We start from the raw sequence: 9923 nt of genomic DNA on the forward strand, positions 1-9923 counted from the left end.
TTACCTATATTAAGAATTGGTGAAGTTCCTTCACATCCTGCAGACAACAAAATAGCACAGATATGTCCTGTCTTGTTACTGGTATCTTCCTTCTTTTCAAAATATTATGAGTGACTTCACCAATGGGAGACCAGAGTTTAAGAGATTGTATTTGTCAGTTAACTCCTACTCCCTCTGCTGGCTGGCTGGCTCATATTTCTTTATTTACAAATTTCAGACTCTTAAGCATAATTAACTGATTGGTTAACTTTACTCTCAGCAAGGTAGTAGATTCTGTGTATTTTCTGAATAGTAAGCAACTTACTATAAATTTGTAATTTGTGTGTTTTCTAGAATTTGAAAAGTTGCCATTCTACTTTGTAGAAATGTAAATGTCAGGTTCATAAAATGGGGTTTTATTGAAGTAATCGTATACGTCTGTTCAATTCCAATTTTTTTTTTTTTTCTCTTTTGGTTTTTGGTCCACACCCGACAGCACTCAGGGGTTTCTCCTGGCTCTGCACTTAGAAATCGTTCCTGGCAGGCTCGGGGGACCATATGGGAAGCCAGGAATTGAACCCGGATTCATTCCTGATCAGCTGCATGCAAGGCAAACGCCCTATTGCTGTGCTATATCACTCCAGCTCCCCAATTCCAAATTTCAGATGATATGTACAATGAAAGACATAAGAAATATTTGGCATCAGACAGAGGGAAAGGACAAGTACTGAATGATCTCACTCATCTGCGGTATGAAGGAAAACAAAACAAGGATATAGATAATATTAAATGGTAACAAACCCTGGCTATTGAAGTACAAGCTGAGAACTCCAGATTTGGAGGAGGTGTAAGTCGACTGGAGATGGCATAGAGCCATGGACAGGGGTTCAAGGCCACATTTATGGAGGTTAAGTACATAAACTGTGAACTTTTTTTTGTGTGTGAGGGTTTTTGGGCCACACCCGGTGACGCTCAGGGGTTACTCCAGGCTATGTGCTCAGGAGTCGCTCCTGGCTTGGGACCATATGGGACGCCGGGGGATTGAACCGCGGTCAGTCCAAGGATAGCGCAGGCAAGGCAGGCACCTTACCTCTAGCGCCACCGCCCGACCCCAAACTGTGAACTTTTTAAAACAAAATATAATTATAAACTCCTGGCATCAAGAAACAACCAGTCAGCGTTCCCATCAGCTGTGAATGAGGTCCCCTTACCCCAGTGCTTTTCAATTATTTTCTGTCATACCCCCCTAGGAAGAAGAAAACATTTTTGCACCCCCCGCACAACTGTAAATAGTATCTTTATTAAAAAAAACTTTAACCTGCAAAACAAAAATATATAAAATAATTTGAGCTGACTTTTTAATCAAAGGTGATGTCTGGATGAATGGCTACCATGAGCACGTTTTGCAATGCATAGCTTTTTGAAGCGGGGTTTGAAGCTGAACACAGCAACTCTCAGCTCCAGAGACATACAGAGACATAAACATGGGGCTTAGCTTGTTATGACAGTGTTTGCCAAGATCAAATGCGCCCCCCTTTATGGAGCCTCGTGCTCCCCCTGGGGGGCATGCCCCACTATTTGAGAAGCACTGCCTTATCCCCATATCTACAACACTAGTTACTTTTGTTCTTTGCAATATATATCTGTCTCAGTGATGTGAAATATCTTTGTTGTTTGAATTTGTATTTCCATAAAAATAAGAAATGCTGAGCATTCCCCCCCCCCCCATGTACCATTTAGCCATCTGTATGTCTTCTTTGAGAAGATTCTTTCCCTATGTTTTGGATGTAGTATTTTTTTTTATTCTTATTGTGACCAAAGTGCATTACAAATCTTTCACTGCATCATTTATGGTACATAGTGACAATGAATGAGGGGCATTCCCACCACCAATGCTGTCCTCCCTCCGCCCCTGTTCCCAGTATGCATCCCATATCTCCCTCTTTTACTCCCCAGAATGCTAGTGCAACTGGTCTCCACTTTATAGCTTGTTGTAAATTGAGCATCTATTCCACCATCATTGGAGATAAAAAGGATAAGAAAAAAGGGAGAAAAAGAAAGAAGAAAGAAAGAAAGAAAGAAAGAAAGAAAGAAAGGAAGAAAGAAAGGAAGGAAAGAAAAATGAAAGAAAAAGAGAAAAAAAATGGACCCGGCAAATAAAAATAAAAATAAATCTCTAATAATAACCATAAGAGTGAAAAAGAAGTGGAAGAAAAAAGAGAAGGAAAATAAAGTAAAAAACCAACAAATCAAAACAAAACAAGAAAATGTATGGGTGCTGAAGTAGTAGGGTTTGGCATTCCCCCCACTTTTTTTTTTTTTTTGCATAGGCACAGTAAGCATTGGGGAAGAAAGGGAATTCCTGTGGCCTAAGAGATTCATGGTTTCTCCATCCTTGAAGCATACCATCATGGGATAAACCCCTGGATCCATATATACTCATTACCCCATCCCAAAGGCTTTTTTGTGATGCCAGGAAAGTTTCCTCTCGGTTGTGTGTGAGAAAATCAAGCCACTGTAGCTAGGGATCTTGGTATTTGCGCAGGTTATAGGTCAGGGTCTAGGATAGAGTCTCTAGGTTCTAGAGGTTCCTATCCATCGTTGTTGTGGTGTTCAGTCTTCTGTAACACTTGCTCCCTGTTTTCCTTCAGTCCCTAAACCGAAGCCTAGGATATTATGAATCCAAAGGTTCTGCTCAGTCTCTGTTGTCCAAGTTGGACCTCTGCAATAAGACAACTTGTTGTTGTCGTTGTTGTTGTTGTTGTTTATGTGTCCTGGGCTACAGCCTAGTGTAGGGTTTTCCTTATTAGTACCAAGGTAGGTTCTGTTCAGTCACGGTTGTTAGTTTTCTGTTGTTGGTGCTCCTATTTTTCACAGTTCAAAGGACACTATCTCTTCTGATTTCCATTTAGTGTTAGGTGATGTGATAGGACAGCCTAGTCTTAGGTCAAGTTTTCCTTTCCTCGTTGTCATATCAAAACTGGCACAAGTTGGTGCCAGAGTAGTGTTATAAATCTCCCAATGGAGCTTAGTTCCTGGTGGTGTTGCCCGGAGCTGTTTTTGGGCCACACCCGGCAGTGCTCAGGGGTTACTCCTGGCTGTCTGCTCACTGGCAGGCACGGGGGACCATATGGGACACCGGGATTCGAACCAACCACCTTAGGTCCTGGATCTGCTGCTTGCAAGGCAAATGCCGCTGTGCTATCTCTCTGGGCCCTGTAGTTGTTGTATTGTTTGTAAAGTTCTACTAGGTTGCTATATCTTGGATATCAACCCTTTATCGAATGAATAGTGTGTAATTTTCAAAGCAATAAAACATATAGTGAAAAGTCTTCAAATTAGCAATAAAAATAAAAGTCTTAACCAGAATGAGATGCACCTTGGGGTGATAAAACTATGAAGAAATAGAAGAAAGGATTACAGTGCTAGTCAGATTGGTGTAGAACTTCTGGGAAGAAGGGTATTAAGGACAGAATGGCTTCATGGAGTTCTTCATGGATGCTGGTGAAGGATTGTTTTTTAAGCAAAAGGGTGAAGGATTTTTGCCTTAAAATAACCCATTAAATTATAAACTTGTGCTTTATTCTAGATTTTTTATTCTAGATTTTATTTTACCATGTATTTTTTAAGGTATCTAGAATGACAAAGGTGCCTTTTAGCTGCCTCAAGCAGTTCTCCTCCACCCTCGAATGTTTTTCTCTCCTTTCCTTCTCTCTCTCTTTGTTCTTTTAATTCTTGGAATATCATAAACTTCACTGTTCCCAGTTATTCATCCCATGAACTATGGACTTTTCTACCTACATTATGCAGTTTTCTCTTTTAGATCCACATGAAAGTTCTTGTCTGCTTGTTGGGTTAGCTTGGAAGAGAAAAGTGTTCAAAACTAATTAAAAAACAAAAAGCAACCAAGGTTTAGGCCACACTGGGAGTGCTTAGGGCTTACTCCTGACTCTGCTCAGTGTTTGGAAAGCCATATATGGTGCTGTGAATCAAAACAGGATTGACCAAATGTAAGGCACCCACCCCTGTATTATAGCTCTCTGATTCTCCAAACTGTGATTCCTTTTATTTTACTTCTTTTGGGGGTGTTGGGTCACACTCAGTGGTGCACAAGACTTACTCCTGGCTCTGTGCTCAGAAAATAAATGAAAGATTGATCTATGTAATAATGTGTCTGTAAAATGAAAAGTCAATGTTGTACAACCATAATCACTTCCACCTGATGAAAAGAGCCATAGGATATCAGTTCAATTTTGTTCCTTCAGGGCATTTAATTCTTATCTGTTAAAATAAATATGAAAATAAAGAATGCCTATCTCAAATACAGGCCAGGAATGGTGGAGGACGGAGATGGGGCATTGGTGGTGGGAATGGTGAATGGTGAATAAGAATGGGAATTGGTGAAGAGGGGTGTTCTTTTTTTATGACTGAAACCTAAATACAAATATGTTTGTAATCATGGTGCTTAAATAAAGATACTATTTTTAAAAAGATTATGATACTTTTTAAGGAAACCATATACTTTTAAAGATTACGTAATATTTATAAATGCACAATAAATGGTAGCTACTATATTTACATCTATTGAGATGCTCTACCACTGTGCTATTACACTGGGCCCTGGAGATTTTCCTATTTTCCCCAGAATATTTCACTATTTAGTTTATTCATTGACTAGCAATTAACATGCATTAGTTTGTTATTTAGTTGCAGTCTAATAAAAACATTAAATTGCTTTTATAGTTTTTCAAGTGGAATTTAAAATGGATTTAAATGTTATAAATGTGGGAGCCAGGGTCATACCACAATGGTAGGGCATTTGCCTTACCTGCAGTGACCCGAGATGAATCCAGGTTCAATTCCTGGCATATCATATGGTCCGCTGACCCTGCCAGGAGTGCTTTCTGGGCACAGACCCAAGAGTAATCCCTGAACGCTACTGGGTGTGGCCTCAAAACCACAAAAATAAATAAATAAATTTAAATAAATAAAAATAAATAAATAAATTGATAAAATAAATAAAATAAAATAAATTTTATGAATGTGTGGGGAGAATTTTGTTCTGTTTAAACTGTTATATATTGGCAGGGTTTATTAAATTAGTATATCAGAAATAAAATAATAAAAACAATATAAATATTGTTTTTTTATAAATCTTACATCAATAAGACTATTCTTTTCATATTTTTAAACATATGGCTATGTTAATAGTAATCTTTTTTAAAGAATTCAAATTTCACAAACACATATCACAAATAAAATAAAACTTACATTCTTTTTGTTTGTTTGTTTTTAGGCCACACCCAGTGATGCTCAGGGGTTACTCCTGTTATGGGTTCAGAAATTGCCCCTGGTTTGAGGGACCATATGAGATGCCCGGGGATCAAACTGTGGTCCATTCTAGGTTAGTGAGTGCAAGGCAAATGCCTTATCGCCTGTATCACCGCTCTGGCCCCATAAATTCTATTATATTCTTATGTGAGTTCCTCAAGGTAAACAAATCTCTGCTGTCTCTGAATGAGACTTTAGAATTTCTTGGTAACTAACAAATAGAATTTTTTTGGGGGGGTTTTGGACCACACCTGGCGGTGGTCAGGGGTTACTCCTGGCTGTCTGCTCAGAAATAGCTCCTGGCAGGCACGGGGGACCATATGGGATGAAGGGATTCAAATCAACCACCTTAGGTTCTGGATTGGCTGCTTGCAAGGCAAACGCTGCTGTGCTCTCTCTCTGGCCCCAAAGATATGGATTTTCAAAATGTTAGGCTTTCAGATGGCTTGTTGTTTCCTTCCTGGTCAATATGTCATCTGAAGAGCTTTTTATTTTACATATTGAGAACACAGGAAAGTAAGCCTGAAAAGCTTTCTTTTCTTCATTTTTATTTTTCACAATGTCAGTGATATATCAACTAATCAAAGCGTAATGAGAGTGGTGCTTCCTCTAATAACCCCCAAATGAAGATTTACTTAAAAACCAATCCTGCATGATAGCTTGAGTAGTACAGCACATACCAGTATGTCCAAAGACCTGAGTTCAGTCCCTGGCACCACATGGCCCCCTGAACACCACAAACACTCCCAAAGCCAAGAGTATTCCCTATAAAAATCATTCTGATCTTTATGCTCTCTAAAGCCACTCTTTTCCTTTGAAAACAACTTCCAGTTTCTTTTGATTCAGAGAACCTTTTGGTATTTTAGAAAGCATATTGTTTACACTGTTTATCTTATGGAAAACAATGGTGGTATATGGAGTGAATTTGCTATCCAGTACCATAGTGTTTTAGTGAAAAAAGATCCGCCTGTGTGGCTCATTCTAGTTTATCAAAAGCTTAGCTACACTTCAGATCTAGCAAACTAGTTCAATGTAAACATTTCAATTGCTATTTCTAACATTTGGTTTTTATTAAGAGTTACAGAAAAACAATATGTTTGCAAAGTAAATATTGAGCCGTCCCTTTAAAGGAACTCTCTCTCTCTCTCTCTCTCTCTCTCTCTCTCTCTCTCTCACACACACACACACACACACACACACACACACACACACACACACACACACACAGTTGATTCAAAAATGAAAAGAGGGGTTGGAGGAGTAGTACAGGATTTTATTCACTTTCTTGTATGTGGCCAAACCCCTGCCCAGTTCAATCATGGGCACTACAAGTTTCACTGAGCATGACCAGTGGTCACTTCTGAGCAAAGAGCCACTAATAGCACCTGGGGACACTTCTTAATGTGGTTCAACTCTACCCACCCCAACTCATCCTAAAAATAATAAGGAGAAGGAAAGGAAATGTAAAATATTGCTCTCTAATAATATTCACAAAAATTAAGCCCAAAATGGTCTTATTAATTACAACAAAAACTCAGTATCATAAAACTTCTGAGGATGGGTACAGAGAAAGAAGTTTTTTACCTTAATCAAGGTGATGATCTTGGATACAAACATTTAAGACTGTGTTTGGTCTTGGTGTTAATTTTTTGCTTAAGATCCTAAAAAGTCAGCAAAAATAGTCAAGTAGAACTACATCAAATTAAAAGCATATGTTTTATTATCTATCTAAAATAAGAATAGATAACACTGCCAAAAAAGTAACAAAAAATAAAAAACAGTACTACTTTTATTTTCCACATATAGTTGTGAAGGTCACTGAAAAGTTTGACTTAGCAGCATGTGAGTATTTTTCTCAACACTATGCAGCAGGCCCAGACTACAGTTTCATTTATTCTCCTTTACTAGGAGTTTTAGTTTTAGAGGACATGTGTTTCTTGTTCTGCAAAGTCACTCTATGTTAGTCACATAGTTAGTTACATAGTTAGTCTTAGTTGAAAGACTAATTTTATATTCTGTTAAAATACCAAGATATTTTTCTTGGTCAAAGAATAAATTTCGTATATCAACAAATTGAAAATGTGAAATATGGGCCAGAATTTAAAATTTAATTACAACTAACTTTTGTTGTCCTTCTTGTTCTATAAAAGTTGAGTTGTGGGGCTGCGAGATAGCCTGGAGGTAAGGAGTTTGCCTTCTATGCAGAAGGTCAATGGTTCGAATCTTGGCATCCCATATGGTTCCCCATGCCTGCCAGGGGCTATTTCTGAGCATAGAGCCAGGAGTAACCCCTGAGCGCTGCCGGGTGTGACCCAAAAAACCAAAAACCAAACCAAAACAAAACAAAACAAAAAAGTTGAGTTGCAGGGCAAGCAAATAGTAAAGTGGATCTGCAAACACCTTGTAATTAGACAACCCGGGTTTGATCCCTGGCATTTTATATGATTTCCCAAGCCCACCAAAAGTGATTCCTGAGCACAGACACAGGAGAACCTGCTGGATATGGCCCCCAAAGAAACAAGTTGTGGAGAGATGATACAGCTGGTAAGACTCTTTTTCAATGCCCAGCACACCAGATGTTCCCTCAGGAGTGAATCCTGAGTACAGGGCCAGGAGTAAACACTGAGCATTGCTGGGTGTAGCCCCAAATAAAACAAAGGAAAACGTTTCAGTTGTGTTAATGTAAACATTGAAACTGGGAGTTTATATTACATTCATTTTAGAGAAATTCATTAAATATCACCTAATGATTATGAAAATACACCCTCTGGAACTGGGCTGTCCAGGCGACCTTTCACAGCAGGCTCCCAGTACCCAGAGAATCTTCTTTCAACTGGGGACAGGGAAACCTCTGCTGGGGGCAGGGGGAGGAGGGGTGAGCAAACTAGGCGACAGACCCCAGAACTAGGCCCTCTAGAAGGGCCATGAGGCAGCCATTCCACTCTAGCCCAGCATGGCCAGACAGTTCTTAACTCCTCATGAAGCAGAACATTCACCCCACCTCAGCTGATGGCAACCAGCTCCCAAAGTGAAAAGACAGATTCTCAGCATGAGAAGAAACCGACAGTCAGCTGCTATTGATTTGCTCTCGGTGACCCCTCTTCCTTCACCTCCCTTCACTGTGGACTTTTGCTTTCAACCCGATTCAGTGGCTTAGAAGTCCCCCACTTGAATATTTCCTGATATGTGACTGTTAGGAGCCATCTTCCCTAGATTCCACAAAATCAAATCATAGGTTGAAGCTGTACTCCCACTCTTAACCTTTCCCCACCTATTTCAAAAGACATATATATCTCCTTTGAATATCTCTTTAGATACATTCCTTTAAAGGGCATAACCGTTATCAAATATCTTCCTGTGTAGTTCATAGGGCGAACTTGATTTGATCCCCAGAGTTCAATGTGGTCCCCTAAACCAGGAGCGATTTCTGAGCACATAGCCAGGAGTAAAATCTGAGTGGGTGTGGCCCTCAAATCAAAAACAAACAAACAAACAAAAAAAAAACAAGAAAAGATAGATAAGCCTTTGTTTGGGTTTATAGAGAAGATAAGCATAAATAGAGACAGTATTACAACTATTCTATGGAACTACAAAGGATTTGAAGAAGTCACTAGAGTAGATTCACAACTGGGAGAGATGAAGGGGACCTGTTGGCTTTGCGTGTTTCTCTACTCTTCTGTCTCCTGAAGCTCTCATGAGAGGGCCAAGAAGGGCCCAGCAAAAACTGTCTGCTAGAGAGGTACCCAGGCCAAAAGGCCAAGAAAGACTGAGTGAGTGAAAACCGGCTATTAGAAGCAACAAGCAGAGAGGTGACTCCTTTGTCTGTGAATGTGGAAGGGGTCTGCCCCTACTGTAAGATTTGAAACTGGGAAAGACTGAGAGGACCTGTTGGCTTTGCCTATTTCTCTACTCTTCTGTCTCCTGAAACTCTCCTGAGAGGGCCAGGAAGGGCCAAGCAAAAACTGTCTTCTAGAGGCTCCAGAAGAGCACCTCCACTTTGCTCCATGCTGTGCGCTCTTTTTAACTAATGAATCCCACCATAACATGCAGGAAAAAAAAATCACACTATAAGCATGACAATAGGAAAATCTCGCAGGCAAACACCATGCACAGAGAATGAAGATGGTAGCTGTGATGACCCCAAAAATACCATCTGATTAATCTCTAAGATAAGGAGTTTAGAATCGACATGTGGAGGATCCTGATGAAAATCAAAGAAAACATAACTCTAGCTCAGTGGTTGGCAAGCCACGGCTTGTGTAATGTGGCTCATTACACTTTTTAATGCAGCTCTTCTGTGTGCCGGGTAGCCGATCCAAGAGACAGGACTCTGCTCCTAGCAGAGAAATGGAAGAAAGAGGCCTAGTAGGTGTGTTACTTATATGCAGCAGAAGGATGGATTCATCTTTTTGTTCCATGTAGCCACTCTGTGTCTCAGAATTTTTGGGACACAGCAAAAGCAGTACTGAGAGGAAAATTTATAGCTTTGCAAGCACACATCAGGAAGGAAGAAGGGACAAACCTGAATAGCTTAATGACACAGCTTATAAAATTAGAACATGATAAACAAAAGGAACCAAAAATAGGGAGACAGGAGGAATTAACAAAGCTTA

The sequence above is a fragment of the Suncus etruscus genome, chromosome 1, assembly GCF_024139225.1.
Source record: "Suncus etruscus isolate mSunEtr1 chromosome 1, mSunEtr1.pri.cur, whole genome shotgun sequence".
NCBI classification, from domain to species: domain Eukaryota; kingdom Metazoa; phylum Chordata; class Mammalia; order Eulipotyphla; family Soricidae; genus Suncus; species Suncus etruscus.